This window comes from Pipistrellus kuhlii, unplaced genomic scaffold, assembly GCF_014108245.1.
Source record: "Pipistrellus kuhlii isolate mPipKuh1 unplaced genomic scaffold, mPipKuh1.p scaffold_m20_p_153, whole genome shotgun sequence".
Classification (NCBI taxonomy): domain Eukaryota; kingdom Metazoa; phylum Chordata; class Mammalia; order Chiroptera; family Vespertilionidae; genus Pipistrellus; species Pipistrellus kuhlii.
In genome coordinates, this window is record NW_023425464.1 from 79,661 (window position 1) to 97,842 (window position 18,182).

The 18,182-nt window shown below is 39.0% G+C and overlaps 1 non-coding gene across 1 annotated transcript; it reads left to right on the forward strand.

The window, feature by feature from the left end:
• Positions 1-15,003: 15,003 nt before the first annotated feature.
• On the forward strand, positions 15,004-15,110 carry LOC118719713. The gene has a single exon (XR_004988249.1). It is a non-coding gene; the product is annotated as a U6 spliceosomal RNA (small nuclear RNA).
• Positions 15,111-18,182: the final 3,072 nt, after the last annotated feature.

Below are 18,182 nucleotides of genomic sequence, written 5' to 3' on the forward strand. Positions count from 1 at the left end.
CACTGATTTGGAAGCTATTGCTGGGGTCCAGATAAGGAACCAGGAGAGTCCGCCTAGCTAGCCAGTAACCGCAAGGATGAATTGTGAAACCCAGATTAAGTCCCTTATCATCCTCTGAAGTCAAAGGAATGCACGGCCTCTCCTTTCTTCTTCTTTCCCCATCACGAATAATCGCAGCCACTGGTTTATCACAGGGCGCCTCACTGGGCAGGGCTGGGTTGTGGCTTGCGCAGCCTGGACTCTGCTCAAGGCACTCCTGGAGAGTCTCATTCTCCAGGGTGTGCAAGCTCTTTCTTTCTCTTCATCATGTTGGCGCCAGCTGTATAGGAAACATGGGGTCTTCCGCACCAGAGATAGAACAGAATCTGGGATGTCCCCAGACAAAGTCTATCAGATAGAACTGTGCTTGCTCTTGTCTGCCTGGGAGGATCAGTGGTTTCCGCAGTTAACTTTGAGATATTAGAAACCTCACAGTCTGCATCTAAGAGTCAAGCTTTACCTTAAAATAAGAACAAGGAAAACTTCCAAATGAAACATTCCCTTGTTTCTGGCAGCAGCTGAAAGACAGCCTGGTGTGAGTCCTGGATGCCATACTATGCACTTTCATCTCCTGGAAATCCTTCAGTTGAATGAAATTATTTATTTGAAAAGGTTTCGTTTAATTTAGGCTGGTATTTCAGAGGCTTTCTCTTCTGTGGTGGGGAATAGAGCATGGCACTAAATTGGGAAAATTAGGTCATGAATAAAGTCAAACCCATGATTTACTCACCTTTTTGGCAGGTTTAATCCAGAGAGAGAGAGAGAGAGAGAGAGAGAGAGAGAGAGAGAGAGAGAGAGAGAGAGGGAGGAAGAAATAAAATGTGGTATAGGCATATAATAAAATATTATTTGGCAATAAAAAAGATTGAGGTTCTAATATGTGATACAACATGGATGAACCTTGAAAATATTATTCTAAGTGAATGAAGCCAGACACAAAAGACCACATATTGTATGATTTCATTTCTACAAAATGTTCAGTACAGGCAAATCTATAAGACTGAAAGTAGATTAGTACTTGCCTTGGGTAAGGAAGGAATGAGGGGATGGAAGTGATTGTTTAGTGGGTATAGGGTTTTGGGGGGGAAGTGGTGAACATATTCTAAAATTGATGGTGATGGCTACATAACTGTAAATAAACTAAAAATCATTCGTGTATAATTTAAACAGGTAAATAATGTGGTCTATTAATTATATTTCAATAAAGTTGTTAAAAATAAAAGGAAGAAAAGATGTATGCTAAGAAAACATTAATTTAAAAAGCTGATATGGCTTAAACATTAAGATTTTGGAACAAGGAATATTACTATGGGTAAAGAAGAATTTTGCAATGAAAAGAGGATCAGTTCACTAAATCCTAAATCTGTATGCATATGGTAATAGAACTTCAAATAACTAAAGCAGAAACTGATGGAGCTGAGAGAAAAAGTAGACAAATCCATAATTATAACTGGGTATTTTAATACTCCTCTCTCCATAATTTATAGAGGAAATAAATAGAAAATAGAACACTTGAACAACACAATTAACTTGAACTAATTGCCTTTTAAAGAAAACACACAACGGAAGTAGAACACACAGTCTTCTACTTGGAATATTCACCAAGGTAGATCATATTCTGGACCCTTAAATAGGTTTCTCTCAATAAATTTAAAAGAATTGAACTCACATGACATATGTCCTTAAATGAAATGAAATTTTAAATCAATAACAGAAAAATATATGAAAATCCTCACACATTTGGAAATTAAACAATAAACTTCTAAATAATCCATGGATCAAATAATAAACCACAAGAGAAATTATTAAACATTTGAACAGAATACAAATAAAAACACAACATGTCAGCATTTGTGAGGTACAACTAAAGCTATGCTAAGAAGGAAGTTTATAGCAATGAATGCTTATATTCAACAAGAAGACAGGTCTCAAATAATAAAAAAATCTAATCTCGCACGTTAAGAAACTAATTAAAAAAAAAATAGCAAAGAAAACCCAAGTAAATACAAGGGATAATAAAGAGCAGAATCAGTAAAACAGAAAATGGAAAAACAATAGAGAAAATTAATGAAAATTAAACCTAATTCTTTGAAAAGATCAAGAAAATTAGTGAAATGCTAGGCAGACTAATTGGGGGGAGGGGGAAGAAAGACAAAACTTAGAATGTCAGGAGTAAAAAAAGAGAGAATATAGGTCCTCAGACATTAAAATGATGAAAAGGGTATATATATATTATGTGCAACTTTATGCCAATACTAAATCCAACAACTTCAATAAAATAGACAAATGCCTCAAAGAATTGAAATTATCAAAAATAATATAAGCAGAAAAAGATAAACTGAATATCCTACATCTACCATGTAAATTGGACTCATGATTAAACTCAAAGAAAACCCCAAGCCTCGATTACTTCACTGATGAATGACACCAAATATTTCAGGAAGAAATAATCCCAATTTTATAGGCTTCTGGAAATACAGTAGAAGGGAAGGGGATGCCAGTTACTCTGATCAAAACCAAACAAAGGTATTATAGGAAGAGAAAACTACATACTGGTATTTTCATGAACCCAGATGCAGATATTATTAATTAATTTTTGGCAAAGTGAATCTAACAATATATAAAATGAAAGATACATCATGACTAAATGGAATTTATCACAGAAATAAAAAATTGTTTAAATATCAAAAATCAATCAGCGTAATTCATCACATTAACAGACGAAAAAAGAAAAGCCATCTCAATGGATGCAGAAAGCTTTTGACAAAATTCAAACCACATACTTTATAAACTCTTAGCAAACTAGGAATAAAAGATAACTTCCTCAACTCCCCAAAAAAGACATTTATGAGAATGATACAGCTAACATTATCCTAATGCCTGTCCTCCGGGTATCGGGTTTAAAGCAGGGATATCTGCTCTCCACATTTCTGTTCAGTCTTTTTTTAAATATATATTTTATTGGGATTTTTTTTACAGAGAGGAAAAGAGAGGGATAGAGAGTTAGAAACATCGATGAGAAAGAATCATCAATCAGCTGCCTCTTGCACACCCCCTACTGGAGATGTGCCCACAACCAAGGTACATGCCCCTGACCGAATCAAATCCGGGACCTTTCAGTCCGCAGGCTGAGGCTCTATCCACTGAGCCAAACCAGTTTTGGCTCTGTTCAGTCTTATACTGGAATAATGCAAGAAAAAGAAGTAAAAGTTACACATATTGGGAGGAGAAGTAAAACAGCCTCTATTTTTAGCGTGACTGTGTACGTTGAAAATCCTAAAAAAAAAAAAAAAACTACCAGAACAAGAAGTGAGTTTAGTAAGATTGGAGAATGCAAGATTAATATGCAAAATCAATCTTATGCCTATTTACTAGCAATGAACAATTAGAAATTGAATTTTGAAATAATATCATTAACTGTAACATCTAAAAATATGAACCATTTGAGGATAAATTAATTATTATAAGCTCTGGACACTGAAAACATTACTGAGGAAAATCTAAATAAGTGAAGACTTGTATTATGTTTATGGATTAAAAAAACCAATATTGTTAATATATTGTTCTCCCCAAATTGATCTACAGATTTGACACAATCACCATAAAAAGCCAAACAGGCTTTCTTTTTTTCTTTCTTCCTTTTTTTTTTTTTTTTTTTTAGAAAATAAGCTGATTTTACAGTTTCTATAAAAATGCAAAGGTCCTAGGATTGCCAAAAAAATCTTTTTAAATAAAAAAAACAAAGTTAGAGGACTTAACACTATCTTATTTCAAGACCTATTAGAAAGCTGTAATAATCAAGGCAAGATGATATAAGTATAAAAATATACATATACAGCAACATAAGAGAATAGAGAGTCTAGAAATAGACCCACATATGTCTGGTCATAATTTTTACTTTCAATAAAGTTGCCACAGCAATTCAGTAATGAAATGATAATATTTTCAGAAAATATTACTGGAACAAGTGAATATCCATATGCCACACACACACACACACACACACACACACAGAGGGGGGTGGGGGAAATACTCTGGATTCTCACCTCACATCATTTACAAAATTTAATTCAAAATGAACTATAGCCAACATTAAAAATGTATTCAAAATGCATTACCAGATATACACATTATGGGAACTATAGCTTTAATAGTTCCTGGAGAAAATGTAAGAGAAACTCTTAGTGGACTTTTGTTCAGCAAAGATTTCCTAACTAGTACATAAGAATATAAAATATAAACAGGAAAACGATCGTTTGGACTTTAACAAAATCACTGTGATAAAAACAAAAAGATAAGCCAAAGACTAAAAGTATTCATTTTAGGACTTACTTCATCAAACATCTGTAAAGAATCCTACAAGTCAATAAAAAGACAACTCCAACAAAACTATTGATACAAGAAAGACCACTTCATGGCAGAACATATTTGCCAATGTTATCACCGATAAGGTTTTAATCTCCACCATCTACAGGGAACTCATACAACTTAACAAAAGGAAGATAAACAACCCAATTAAAAAATTGGCAACAGACCTAAATAGAAACTTTTCAAAAGAAGGCAGAAGGAAGGCGAAGAGACATGAAAACATCCTCAAAGACACTAATTATCCAAGTGATGCAAATCAAAAATGACAATGCGGTACCATCTCACACCTGTCAGAATGGCTATCATCAACAAATCAATAAACAACAAATGTTAGAGAGGATGCAGAGAAAAAGAAACCCTTGTGCACTGCTGGTGGGAATGCAGACTAGTGCGGCCTCTATGAAGAACAATATGGAGTTTCCTCAAAAAAATGAAAATAGAACTCCCATTTGACCCAGTGACCCCACTTCTAGGAATATATCCCAAGAAGCTAGAAACATCAATTAGAAAGGATATATGCACCCCTATGTTCATAGCAGCACAATTCACCATAGCTAAGAGTTGGAAACAGCCTAAGTGCCCATCAGCAGATGAGTGGATTAAAAAACTGTAGTACATCTACACAATGGAATACTACACTGTGCTAAAAAAAAAGAAAAATTCCTACCCTTTGCAACAACATTGATGGAACTGGAGAGCATTAGGCTAAGTGAAATAAGCCAGTCAGAAAAGGATAAATATCACATGATCTCCCTCATGTATGGGGAAAAAAATGAACATAAACTAAACCAATAATAAAAAATGGATCCAGAGACAGAAACATTGATCAGACCATCAAACCTCAGAAGGAAGGTAGGGGAGGGTGGGAGTAAGGGGGAAGAGATCAACCAAAGGACTTACATGCATGCACGTAAGCCTAACCAGTGGACACAGACAACAGAGGGGTGAGGGTATGAGTGGGGGGAGGGGATTGGGAAGGTAATGGGGGGATGAGGATAAATATGTAATACCTTAACCAATAAAGAAATTAAAATGCAAACAAAGACAACTGAATTTTAAAATGAGCAACAGATTTAAACAGACACTTCACCAAAGAAGAGACATGAAGGGTAAATGAGCACAATAAAAGATGCCTGTCGTCATTTATCATTAGGACATTGCAAAGTGAAGTCACTTGAGGCATGCTAAGTAGACTAAAAATCAAAATACTGACGATACCAAGTTTCAACAAAGACAATTCCTAAGGAGAAGACACACCGGAAAAAGTCCTAAGTCAACGTTTAATGATCCAACGGGGGACACAAGTCCTTCCCAGAGCACTGGGACCCTGGTGGCCAGGCCGAGGTCCCCAGACCATGTCCAGAGCTGAGCAGGGGCCACGGGGTGTCACCCCACGTTGAAGCGTGGTTCCCAAGGGGAGGGAAAAGGAAAAGGAACTGATATCAGAATGAAGGCAGGTTGGTGGGTGAGAGCAGCAGATAACTACTACAAAGTACTGCTTTTGGAATTAGGGAGAAAAACGTTTGTTTTTCATCTTCAGGATAACTGAACCCAAGAGTGTAGACTCTTACAGGCGTCTTCAAACTACGGCCCGCAGGCCACATGCGGCCCGCAGAGGAGTCTGATCCGGCCCGCCAGGTTTTTTTGGCAGTGAGCGCAGCCGAGGTGTTACAGTAGGAATTAGTAGTTCATATAGTCCGGCCCTCCAGCTCTCTGAGGGACCGTGATCTGGCCCCCACTTTAAAAAGTTTGAGGACCCCTGGTAGAGGAGGAGAGTGGCATTTCCTTCCCTACTGCTATGAACAGAATGTCTGTCCCCTCTCCCCCAAACTCTCGCGTTGAAACCCTAATCCCTAATGCAGTGGTTCTCAACCTTTCTAATGCCATGACCCTTTAATACAGTTTCCTCAGGTTGTGGTGACCCCCAACCATAAAATTATTTTCGTTGCTACTTCCTAACTGTAATTTTGCTACTGCTAATGAATCGTAATGTAAATATCTGTGTTTTCCGATGGTCCTAGGCTCTACCACAGAAATATTATTCAGATTTCCACAAATGGCAGAGGAGATGAAACACCTTCGTAGCGACCCACAGGTTGAGAACCGCTAGCAGGGTCGCCTAAGACCATCAGAAAACCCAGACATTTACATTATGATTCATTAACAGTAGCAACATTACAGCTATGAAGTAGCAACGAAAATAAGTTTACAGTTGGGACTCACCACAGCATGAGGAACTGTATTGAAGGGTCGTGGCATTAAAAAGGTTGAGAAGCACTGCTCTAGAGAGAAAGTGTGTGCACTGGGTCCTTTGTCTTTAGGATTTTCTTTCCTTTTCTTTTCTTTTTTTCTAAAAGCAGGAATTTTACAGGAGGACCCAGGGGAAGGTCTCAATAGAATATTCATCAGCTTTCCAGGTGTGTCCCTTTCAGGGTTATAGTCTCTACTGATTGGTCAGCACTAGGGTGGGGGGAGGATCATTAGTCATTGCAGCTGATACTGATACCAGCCATTGCATCACTTTGCTGCTTTTCTGGCCCTGGAGCTGAAACACAACTGAGATATTATCTCTCGTTTGACCAAAATTCTGTGTCTGTGGTCTATAGGCCCAAGGTTTTATTTCTAAGATTATTTGATGCAGATCAGAACTTCATGGTGCCAAGACCTTAATGCTTAAGGGAGTGGTCATGCAAGGGAGAAGGAGGTGGGCGAGTCAGGGTGTTGCAGGAGGCCAGTTTAAATCGGCCATCTGTCTGTCTCCCCATCCCACTCGCTGAGAGATTTTCTTGGCTTCTTACTATCCTGCCCCAATCTGAGACAGATGGGAGAGGATCTAAGGAAGATGCCATCCAAGGGAACCATATCATGGCCCAAACAGAAGTAATGGATAGAAAGAGGTGAAGATAAGATTGGGCTTGGAGAGGACTGGTGTAGTTCCTTGAGGGAAATGGCAAAGGAAGTTGAGGAAGGATTAAGAGAAGGATTTCATGAACTCCTTTAGCTTTTTCTTATCTGTGAAGCTCTTTATCTGACCTTCCATTCTGAATGATAACTTTGCTGGGCAGAGTAATCTTGGTTGTAGGTTGTTGCTATTCATCACTTTGAATATTTCTGGCCTGCATAGTTTCTGTAGAGAAATCAGTTGACAATTGTATGGGTGCTCCCTTGTAGGTAATTAACTGTTTTTCTCTTGCTGCTTTTAATATTCTCTTTGTCTTTTGCTCTTGGCATTTTAATTATGATGTGTCTTGGTGTGGTCCTCTTTGGATTCCTTTTATTTGGGGTTCTGTGCACTTCCTGGACTTATAAGTCTATTTGTTTCACCAGGTGGGGGAAGTTTTCAGTCATTTCTTCAAATAGGTTTTCAGCATCTTGCTCTCTCTCTTCTTCTGGCACCCTCATAATTCTGATGTTGGTACACTTGAAGTTGTCCTAGACTCTAGGACCTAGAGGCTTCTTACACTATCTTCAACTTTTTGGTTTTTTTTTTCTTTTTGCTTTTCTGGTTGAGTATTTTTTGCTTCTTTGTATTTCAAATCTTTGACTTAATTCTTGTTATCCTCTAGTCTGCTATTGGGTCTCTACATAATATTTTTTTCATTTCAGTCAGTGTATGTTTAATTTCTAGTTGGTTCTTTTTCATATCCTTGAGAGTCTTGCTAAATTTATCGGCCTTTTCTAGGAAATTCTTGAAAAACCTTATAACCGTGGTTTTGAATTCTATATCCAATCGTTTGTTCTCCTCAATTTCTTTTATTTGTGATCTATTTCTTTGCCTCCGCATTTTCGCTGCTTTCCCGAGTTGGGAGGGTAGCTTTGTGGGCTAGGTTTCCTATATGGGAGTTCATCGCCACCAAACCAGTATTATATGAAATGCTGAAAGATATTCTTTAAGAAGAGAAAGAAGTGTAAAAATAAAAATTTTGAACAACAAATACATATCTATCAACAAGTGAACCTAAAAATCAAGTGAATTAAAAATTTGAGGAACAGAATAAACTGGTGAATATAATAGAATGAGGGGCATAGGAAGAGAGTGGACTGACAATTCTGAGGGGGAAAGAGGCATGAGAGGCATGGGGGATGCAGGAAGAGACTGGAATAAAATCTTACACCTAGGGATGAGGACAGTGGGGGGAGGTAAGGGCAGAGAGTGGGGTGGGAACTGGGTGGAGGGGAGCTATTGGGGGGTGGGGGAGGGAGAAAAAGCAATTGTAATAATCTGAATAAAGATTTATTTTTAAAAAATTAAAAAAGAAGGATTTCAAAGTCAAGCTGAGGGTAGGTTTCATTGCACATGGGACTTCTCTGGAGTGTGGGGGTGACTGAAGTCCTCAGGGTCACTTCCGGGTGCCATTTGCACTCAATCCACAGGATAAAGATATTGCATGTCTGAAGCATCAGAACAATTTTGCTCGATGGTAAATAATTTCAAGCACTTTTGTATTAATACAACTAGGAATGCATTTTGAAGTAGAATGCAAGAATTGCATACATTGTAAAGAAAAAAATAAAAATTTCTTGTTTGTAATAATCTCTCCAGGCTGCCTTTCACTCTCTCCTTCATGTGAATTCATCTCCTCTGCCATCAGAAATGCCTTGGTGGAAATTTGAGTAATATTTCTTTAAGGAATAAGGCCTGGGGATAAGGGATGTTCTTGGGATTTTTACAATGTCCAGATACATTGCCAGAAGAGGAAACTAAGCAAGGATTTATAATTGAGAGATATGGGATTCTGAGGACAGAGCTAACATCTGGAGAGTTTGGCAGAGCTGATGTAAGTATATGCATTAGGGACCGGACTTCGGGGCTGCTCACGCAAACCCGGGGAGCAGCTGCATTCCTGGGCAGCATCTCATGTGGAAAGTATGGGGTCCTGCGCTGGCCTGGAGTCTGGATTAGTGTCTCTTGGTAGGAGTAGGAATCTAGTGTTCTTGGAGAGGCAGATTCATTTCTGGGTCAGAGGAAGTTCATCTCAAAACAACAAGTTCGAGCGAGCCAGCTTTCAGCTTCAGAATTGGTGGAGGAGAGAGATGGAGGTTTTGTGTTCCCGGGTTTTATAAAATATGGGAAAGCAAGAAAGAGTCATAAAAACAAGAAGACAGTTTAACACAGAAAAGGGAAGAAGGACATGAGGGAAATGACAGCCCTTCCTCCAGATAAGGACCAATAGTTGTTACCTACCACCCCTCACCCCCACCCCCACCCCCTTACTCACACCCTTCATCACAAGACAGAAAAAACACCAGAGATCGCATCATTCAGAGGAACTTGGCACCAGTGAAGGACAGGATGGTTCCTGCTTTTCATGCATTTTGGATGCTATGCAAATTACCTCCAGGAGGACTTAATTAAAAGGCAAAGAGATCAGCTAACACTACTATGGTAATCATATTGCAATACAGGCTGTCCCCCAAAAATGTATACACACCATGTCTGTAGATTCTATTACATTTTGAAAATGAAATGTATTTTAATGGACACTGCCTTTATACTTATTCAAAGTGTGTATACATTTTGGGGGGACATCCTGTATATAAATGTATCAAACCTACACATCATACACCTTAAACTTACACAATGTTATAGTCACATATTTTGGAGGAGGAGGAGGAGAAAGTGTCAGAGGAAAGAGCGGCTCATGCAATCAGGGGCACTTCTACGGCCTGAGTGCAGGACAGCTGTCTTGGGCAGGGGGGTGGGGGGTCCTCTGAAACCCTAAACAGCACCTCTCAACTCTCACGGGAGATTTTAGAGGAAGGGGAGCGAGGATGGGTGGATGGGTGGGATAATTAAATTGGCAATACAGATTCTTGGACTGAGGAGAATGAAGAAATTAAATGATTACAAAGCCAAAGGCCAAACAAAAGAAGGAGAGAAGGGGGGGGAAGCAATCAGCCTAAACCTGGAGCATATGTTCTGGAAATCCAATTTGCACTTGGAGAGTGAGGGGCCCTTGGAGGGGAGCAGGGGCTGAGGACTTGCTGGTGAAGAGAGGGCCGTTGCCCTGGAGACAGTCTCAGCAAATAGGAAAATAACAGGGGCTTAAGGGAGAAAGGGAAACGGGGCCCCGCTTAGGATGGCTGAAACCTTAGAAAGCAGACCAGCACACGGGAGGGATGCATTTAAAAAGACAAGCACAGATTTCCCAGCTTTGGAAAGTGAAGCAAGAAGAGGGAAGCTTTGTGGGTTGTCTCTAGGTTGGTGTGGGCAATCAGACACTCACGAGGCTTAGTAGAGGGGAAGAGGGACACTTTTCAGGAGCAGAAATTATGATACACTTGCCTGTCTCCTAGCCTTTGTCCCTGAGGAGACGACCAAAATGTGCTGCCAGAGAGCCACTGGCCGAGAAATAACAGTAAAACTGAGGCCAGGGAACTGCCTCCGTGGCGTCCACGATAATAACTGGAGGTGGCAGATGTAAGAGAGGCGAGTCCGGAGCTATTGAGCATGAGATCTACAGAGGAACCGGCTAGTTTCAAGGGAAGGCAGTGGTTAAGGGGGAGCTTGAGCAACTATGGCCAGGAGTTTTGGCACTGGCACTCGATAAAAGTTGGCCTAGCCAGCGGTCAGCAAACTACAGCTCGAGAGCCATATGCAGCTCTTTGGCCCCGTGAGTTTTTAGCAAAGGCCCGCTTAGGAGGACCCTAATGAAGTTAATAACAATGTACCTACCTATATAGTTTAAGTTTTAAACAATTTGGCTTTCCAAAGAAATTTCAGCCCTAGCTGGTTTGGCTCAATGGATAGAGCGTCCGCCTGCGGACTCAAGGTTTGATTCCCGTCGGGGCCATGTGCCTTGGTTGTGGGCACATCCCCTGTGGAAGGCGTGCAGGAGGCAGCTGGTCAAAGTTTCTCTCTCATCGATGTTTCTAACTCTCTATCCTTTTCCCTTCCTCTCTGTAAAAAAAAAATCAATAAAAAAATATATTTTTATAAAAAGAAATGCTGTTGATATTTGACTCTGTTGACTAATGAGTTTCCTAGACAGCCCTCTGCACGATGTCTGTGTGAGTTGGTGCTAAATCTGAATCTCTGAAAGGCGGGGCCGGAGGAGCCCAGCAAGAGAGGTCAAAGGGCTGAGCATAAGGGGACAACCGAGAGAACCAGGGTGCACACAGAGGACACACGTGGCACCGAAAACAGTGGCCATTAACAAAGGGAGGAGGAATGGGGCAGTTGGCTACTTCAGCAAGGAGGGCCTGGCCAGTTGCTGAGAATGGACTCACACAGCGGTTCTCAAAGTATGGTCCCCTGCACAGCAGCCTCAGCACCCCCTGGGATGTAGCAAAGATGCTACGGACTCAGTCCTCCTGAATCAGCAGCTTTTGTGATGGCGCCTCGCCTTCTGTATCGCAACAAAGTGAGAGCCACGCACACCACAGTTTGAGAACAGTCCCACTGAGACACCCCTGAATTGCCTTGAAAGGCTGCTGAGTGCAAACTTGCTCGGGAGCCGGGCTCCCCTGAAACCTTCGGGCCAGCTCAGACAGGCGGGTGAATGACGGGACCCACTGAAGGGAAGCCACGAGAAGCCACATCTGGGGTTGGCATCGGTGTTAGAGATTTTACGCAAAATTACCCAGCTCATAGGAGAGAGACACACAAGACGAGTGTAAGAAGTAACAGGACTCCGGGAAGAATCAGAATTCACTAATCATCTCGTCCCACCAGAGAACTAGCTCTGCATAACTACAGGTTTGTAATAGAAAAATTAGTGAACCCCGTAACAGAATGCAAACACCCACAACCCTGCGATCTTAATATTGATCATGTCTGCAGATCAGAAGGCCCCTAGGAGTTGGGAAAGGAACATTTCCAGCTTGGGGGAATCAGGTAGGAAAGCAACAAGAAGCTTCAGACATCAGGAACAAAAAAAAAAAAAAAAAAAAAAAAAAAAACATGCAGAAATAATTAGATGGGGTCAGGGCACTAATGGAGAAGACTGTGAATGACTGTAATTTTCAGAGCTGTGAAGCCATAAATTGCGCCGGGAGGACTGCCTGCTATTAGTGCAGCACTCTCTGCTATCAAGATGAAGCAGCTGAAGGCTGTCGAATTGGTGAAAATTATTCCTGGAAAAAAGGAAGAAAATTGAATATGAAAGATAAGACGTCTTCTGGTGCCTCTCAAAAGAGATGGGGCCCGCAGCCCTGGATACGGGGGCCTAGGCCATCTTCAGAGGTAAGACTATTTTCATGTTTTCTTGTAATCCAAGGATGGAGCTTTGAAGCTAAAAACTCAAGGGCACTAAAAATAATAAGCAGGCTACCAGTTCTTGCAACCTTAAAATTCTGTGTTTTGTTTTTGTTCATTCTCACCCGAGGATATTTTTTCCTTTGATTTTTTTTTTTTTTTTTTTAGAGAGTGGAAGGAGTGTGTGTGTATGAGAAAGAGAGAGAGAGACAAAGAGACAGAGAGAGAGAGAGGAAATCATCAGCGTGAAAGAGATACAGCGATTGCTTGCCTCCCACATGTGCTTCAACCAGGGCTGGAGATTTAACCAACTACCCAGGTGCATGCCCTTGACCAGCAATCAAACTGGAGACCCTTCGGTGTGCACTAACCACTGAGCTACCGGCTAGGACTAAACTTTTGGTTTTACAGAGAGACAGTGGAAATGCTGAGCCTGTGCGGCAGCGACTCTATAACTCTATACAAAGTGCACAGAGGGAGCAGAAGCTGCTGCTCTGGAAAGTGTCTTACTTTTGGGAAAGACAGATGGCAAACCAGGAAATAACAGTGACGTAAGGAAAGAATCATAAGACCTGGTACCCTCTCCAAGTTCCAACTCCGTAAGCTGCTGCTGCAGCAGCAAGAATTAAAAGATAAGATAGAGAGTCCAAATGAGGGAGGATCAAGGCATGAGGAAATCCAAGAATGAGAACTAGGCAAGTGGGTAAGCCAGAGGTGGAGGATGGCCAGAGACCAAGTCCATTTCAAAGCATTCTTCTGGCCTTGCTCCTATTTTTTTCCCCCCCGCTTTGCTTAGTTTTTAACAGCTGTATTGAAATGCAACCGACGTACAGTAAGCCGCAAACATTTAAAGTATATAATTGCATACCTTTTGACTTAGGTACACACCCCTGAAATCATCAGATAATGATTATCAATGTTTCATTATCCCCAAAATGTCCTCTGCCCCTCTGTAATCCATTTCTCTTTCCCTTCCCAACCGCCTCTCGGCCACCGCCATCCCTAAGCTATCACTGATCTGATTTGTGTCACTTAACTTCTGTTAGGCTTTTCTAGAATTTCCTGTAAATGGAACTGCGTGGCACGTACTCCCTTTTGGATGACTTCTTTCACTCATCATAATGATTTTCAGACCCATCCCTGTTGTTGTGTACATTGATACTTCGTTTTGTTTTTTTAATTATTAAATAGTATTCCATTATGTGGAATCAATTATATAGCCATCAACTATCAATTCATTTATTAATTTATTATCGTCATCTGTAGATGGTCATTTGGGTTGTTTCCATTTGGGAATATTATAAATTAAGCTATTATGAACATTCATGTGCAAGACTGTGTAGGGGTATGTTTCTCAAGCAAATGCTGATGATATAGTATTTGATTTGGGTTTAATTTGCTTAAACTATTAAGAATTTTTATAACTGTATTCATGAAAGATATTGGCATCTAGTTTGTTTTTCTTATAATGTCTTTGTCCAGTCCTGGTAGTAAGGTACTACTTACTGGCCTAATAAGATGAATTGAGAAATGTTTCTTCCTCTCTGTTTTCTGGAAATTTTTGTATAGAATTGGTGCTTTTCTTCCTTAAACTGTTGGTAGAATTAGTAACTAAAGCTATCTTGGCCTGGAGGGGTTTTTGTTAGTTAGTAAGTTTCTTGAGGAAGAAAGATTTTTTACAAATTCAACTTCTTTCATATATATAGGACTATGCAAGTTGCCTCTTTGCTTCTGAGAAAGCTTTGGTGGTTTGTAGCATTGTCAAATTTATTGGCATACATTTTTTTTCACAAATATTATTATCCTTTTAATGTCTGTTGGAGCTATAGTGATAGCACCTCATTTATTCCTGATATGGATAAAACTTGTGTCTTTTCATTTTTTTCATATTTCATTTTTCCATAAGTTACAGAGTTATTTTATAAATGTTCCCAGAGAACCAGCTTTTAACTGTCTCAAAGAATGAGCTTTTAAGCAAGTGTCTAGGACCTTGAAACATTAATTAATACCTTATCACAAGAGTGTCCCAGAACCATGTCTAAGGTATTCACTTAGTGGAACTAAAGGAATGCAGGTTATCAAGGAATTGTGCTTGAATATAAATTTATCATCCATCACTATACAGAGGTCCCATCAGGATCAACAGAGCTAGCTTTCCTGATACCAAGAAATTTAATCTTTCACTGAGAGTCGAAAATCTATAGGCGTCCTTAACCCAGTGTGAGGGTCCTGCAGACCATCACTTTCTAGGTGCTCTGTGAGTGCTCTGCTCCTAAGAGCCAAATATTAGCATGGCCAACAAAGGAGAAAGAGAGAAGATGAAAATGGCCTGTATTAGGAATATAAGACAGACCCTATCGATATTAAAGAATAGTGAAACAATGTTAAAAGCAACTCCAGTGCTCGCTTTGGCAGCACAGATACTAACGTTGGAACAATACAGGGATGATTAGCATGGCCCCTGCGCAAGGATGAGATGCAAATTCGTGAAGCGTTCCATATTTTAAAAAAAGAAAGAACGGAAAAACAAACAAACAAACAAACAAAAAAACTCTAGCCCTAGCCCGTTTGGCTCAGTGGATAGAGCATCGGCCCGTGAACTGAAGGGCCCTGAGTTTGATTCCAGTCAGGGTTGCAGGCTCCTTTGGGAGGCAACCAATCTGTGTGTCTCTCTCACATCGATGTTTCTCTCTGTCTTTCCCCTTCCCTTCCACTCTAAAAAAAGCAATGGAAAAATATCTCCAGGTGATGATTAACAATAACAACAATAAAAAACTCTCTATGCCTCAACATTTAATAGCTTTAATAAAATGGACGCATTCCATGAAAATTCAAATTATCAAAACTCACTACAGAAGAGAAAAAAATATTTTGGATAGCCTTTTATCTATTAAAGGAATTAAATTTGTGGTTAAAAGCCTTCCCTCCTCTCCCCCCCCCCCCAAAAAAAAACAAAAAAAACAAAAAAACAAACAAACAAACAAAAAACACCTTCATGGCAAGGTGGTTTCTCTGTTAATTCTATTACATATTTAAGGGAGAAATAACACTAATTCCTTACATTCTCTTACACAAAATATAAAAGGAAGGAATACTTCCTAGCTTACTTGGTGAAACCAGCACCCCTAAATACAAAAATCAGACAAAGACATTTCAGGAAAAAAAGAAATTGTAGCCCAGTCAGTGCGCTCAGTGGTTGAGCATCAACCTATGAATCAGGAGATCAGGATTTGATTCCTGGTGAGGGCATATTCCTGGGTTGCAGGCTCAATCCCCAGTGTGGGGCATGCAGAAAGCAGCCAATCAATAATTGTCTCTCATCATTGATGTTTCTGTCTCTTTCCCTCTTCCTTCCTCTCTCTGAAACCAACAAAAAATACATTTGAAAAACAACACTGTAGACTAATATCTCCCATGAATTAGAAACAAAAATCTTTTTTAAAATATTAGCAAATTGAATCCAACATTATATAAAAATAAAAATACATATGACTACATGGGGTCGTAGTAGGAATACAAGGCTAGACCAACATTCAATAGTCAATCGATATAATGGTCACTATAATTATCAATACTGTATTTTATATTTGAAAGTTTTTAAGTAAGCAGAAACTTTTTAACTAAGATGACCTTAGGTGTTATCACCACATAATTGTAATTTTGTGAAGGAATGAAGACACTAACTAACCTTACTGTGGTAATCATCTTGTAATATATATATATTTCTAATCATCATATTGAACATCTTAAACTTACATATGTCAATAACATCTCAATAAAGTTGGGAAGAAAAACTGATTATATAATTCATTGACTAAATGAGAAAAGTCATACGACAATACAGGTAGATGCAGAAAAAGCTTTTGACAGAATTCAATATCAATTCATGATTTAAAAACAACAACAAACCCTCTCAGGAAACTAGGAATAGAAGCGAAGTTCTTTAACCGACAGCTAACATTATACTTAATGGTGAGAGATTGAACACTTTTCATCTAAGATCTGGACCAGGCACGATGTCCTCTTTACCACTCCTATTCAACATTGTACTTGAATTCTATAGCTAGCACTATAAAGTAAGAAATTTAAAATATACATACGTTAAAAAGAAATAAACTGTCTTTAGTCACAGGCAACATGTAGAAAATCCCATAAAATCTACAAAAGTCTCTAAAACTAAAAAGTGAGTTTAGCAAGATACAAGATTAACATACAGAAGTTAATTATGTTCCTATATACAAGCAATGAACAATTGAAAACTAAAATTAACATAAAACAATACCATTCAATAAAACCATCTTCACAAAGGACTTATATATAAATCTAACAAAATATATACAAAATCTATATGTGGAAAACTAAAAAAAATTGATAAAAGAAGCTCTAAGTAAATGGAATGATATAGCATATTCATGGACCGGAAGACTCAATATTGGTAAGGCATTAAATCTATCAAATATGGTTTATAGAGTCAATGCAATCCCAATCAAAACCCCAGCCAATTTTTTGTATATTTTTATAAGCTTATTCTAAAATTCATATGGAAAGGCAAAGGAATTAGAATAGCCAAACAATTTTTGAAAAAGAACACATTACTATATTTCAAGATTTACTATTACTCTAACACTACAGCAATCATGTCAGATGTAGATTAGCCAGAATCTTGGATAAATCCCAGGATGGAATGTGACAAATAAATCTAACAGGTTGCAAGTATGTGACATAACCACACTTAAGTGTGTGTGAAGAGAGGAGCTGACCTAAGTAACTTTGAAAACTGCATTTGCCTGGAAGTTTTACGGATAAGGAGAAAAGAAACCATACATAAAAACTGTATTCCATTGTGAATTTGTTTTTCATTGGAATCCAGGTTCACAATTATTTTACAGAGATATAGGGGATGAATAATTAAGTAAGTGGATGATGGATGATGGTAGCCTGGTTTCTCACTACTGGAGAGGGAAGTGACAGGGAAAAAAAGGAATGCTAAAATGACCCTTATGATAGTGGTTTGGAGTTCAAGGCATCAATATTAACTTGTGTGTGTGCTATATATATGAACTCATGTCATACACACACACACACACACACACACACACACACACACAGAAACAATTATAGATTTATATATTACCTAGCTCTGTCTGCTGGGAGGGCCTAAAGGCAGCGACATCCAATAGTAATAAACAAATTCAGTGCCCACATTTTCATTTTTAAATTGAATGAAAATAAAACAGGCAGCTTGGAGAAAAGGCTGATTCTTAGACTGTGGTGAGGAAAATAAAGAAGCATCTCGTAGTACCAGAAAGTAAGAAAGTGCTCAAAAACAAAGTCATGGCACCTGTCATGGGTCATAGGAACCAACCTGAAAGATTTTGTAATTGAGCAGCAAAATAAGTACCAGTGCTGGATTATAACCCAAAATATACATGAGTCCACTTATATAAATAAATGATTCATTGAATTATCAATGAATGAAATTAAAGTGAAGGAACAAATCTTCTCTAGGTAAGAATTCCTAATAATATAGAGAGATGCAGATACTCTCCACGCCAACAGGTGAAATGTAATTCCTTTA